Source organism: Meleagris gallopavo, chromosome 11, assembly GCF_000146605.3.
Source record: "Meleagris gallopavo isolate NT-WF06-2002-E0010 breed Aviagen turkey brand Nicholas breeding stock chromosome 11, Turkey_5.1, whole genome shotgun sequence".
Classification (NCBI taxonomy): domain Eukaryota; kingdom Metazoa; phylum Chordata; class Aves; order Galliformes; family Phasianidae; genus Meleagris; species Meleagris gallopavo.
This window is the reverse complement of record NC_015021.2, coordinates 20447580-20449058: the sequence shown is the minus strand read 5'-3', so window position 1 is coordinate 20449058 and position 1479 is coordinate 20447580. Positions and strand designations below refer to the sequence as shown.

Below are 1479 nucleotides of genomic sequence, written 5' to 3'. Positions count from 1 at the left end.
ACAAAATAAAATTGATTTCCTTCTAAAAGGAAAAACCTCTGGGAAAAAAAGCAGCAATATTTTTAAGCATGAAGAATTAACACAAGTTGTTTACATACCTTACCAGAAAACAGAGAGCATCTCTGAATTTCCAAATTACGTTCAAGAAGTAGAAAACAAACTTGAGCTAGAGCTAAATAGCATCAGTAGCAACGCTACGTTCTTCTGATAAATCATGAAAAACAGCATTTATTATTATTTTTCTTAATAGTTTGACATTTGTATCAATATCAGCTTACAGAGCGGTGGTCCACAGAAGCAGCACTAAGGGTCCACAGCCCCTTCCCTCCCCAGTGAGAGCTGTTCAGTTAAACCTTAGCAGAATCCCAGTCTACCACATCACATCCCCCTTTTTGACCCCTCCGTGGGGAAAGTGATAACTGCAGCACATTAGCAAGTGGCACATTTAATTACATACCTGCTTCACTAAGCTAAACAAGTGGCCCTTAACACCTCAGCTAAAAGCACACTTTGTTGCAATCTGAAGCAACGTACAAGAACTTCTTGCTCATTAGATTCTCATATCATTAATTCCAGGAGATAATGGTTCCACAATTTATTAAGAAATCCTTCTTATTTCCTAATTTTAATTTAAAAAAAAAAAGCCTAATTCAGGAACACAGACTCTGCACAGCACACACAACAAATTACATTACACGTTTAAGAACCAACGTATGGATTTCACAATAAAATCTTAAGCATGAGTATAAACAACATCCCAATGCTCCACATTTATTAGGTAAGATGTACGTTACTGCCAAATAAAACTTATCACAAAACGTGCAGAAAACATGTAATTCACAAACAGCTGAACTGAACAGCTGAATTATCCTTGCATACAAATACTGCTGGATCCCCAAGAGACTTAAGCAGTTGGAAGCTCTGTAGTACATGAGGGGAAAACCAATAACAAAGCACATCCGTCAGTATTTTTGATAAAAGACACTTAGGAAGATATGAAATCCCAAACGTTGCCTTCTGTGCAAAAAAAGGAATTCTTTAATCTTCATAAAAAGATTACAAAAAAAAAAATAAAAATAACAGTCTACATCCATTTTCTTAGGCCTCTTAAATAAAGGACCATAAAGCAAACCTTTTGAGAAGAAATAGGAAAACAGTTCTTACTTACTACATATCTAAATCCAGCTGCAGCTCCGAAGTGACCCAGCATCTCTTTGCATTACAAGAAAGCAGGGGGGTTTCACTTCACCCTTTTTTATCACCACAATCAGTATCAGCTGTTGAGCTCAGCTCTGTAAGCTGTAATCTGGGGAAAATCTGTATCAGGTGCTCCCATTCTGGAATTTGTTGCAAGTCCCAGCTTCCAAGCCAGGTGGTGTAAATCTTTGCCTCCTCCCCACTGAAATGAATCCTTCATTAACAGAGGAGAAAAATCACTTCTGTGTCTCATTAATGCTTCCTACTCCCAAGGATAAGATT

At 37.4% G+C, this 1479-nt stretch overlaps 1 long non-coding RNA gene across 1 annotated transcript in view; it reads right to left on the bottom strand.

Moving 5' to 3' along the window:
- Positions 1-1242, bottom strand: part of LOC104912707 — a 39305-nt gene extending 38063 nt beyond the window's left edge. Inside the window, exon 1 of the long non-coding RNA XR_004160903.1 lies at positions 1169-1242. This is a non-coding gene — a long non-coding RNA (uncharacterized LOC104912707). The remainder of the gene's footprint in view (positions 1-1168) is intronic.
- Positions 1243-1479: the final 237 nt, after the last annotated feature.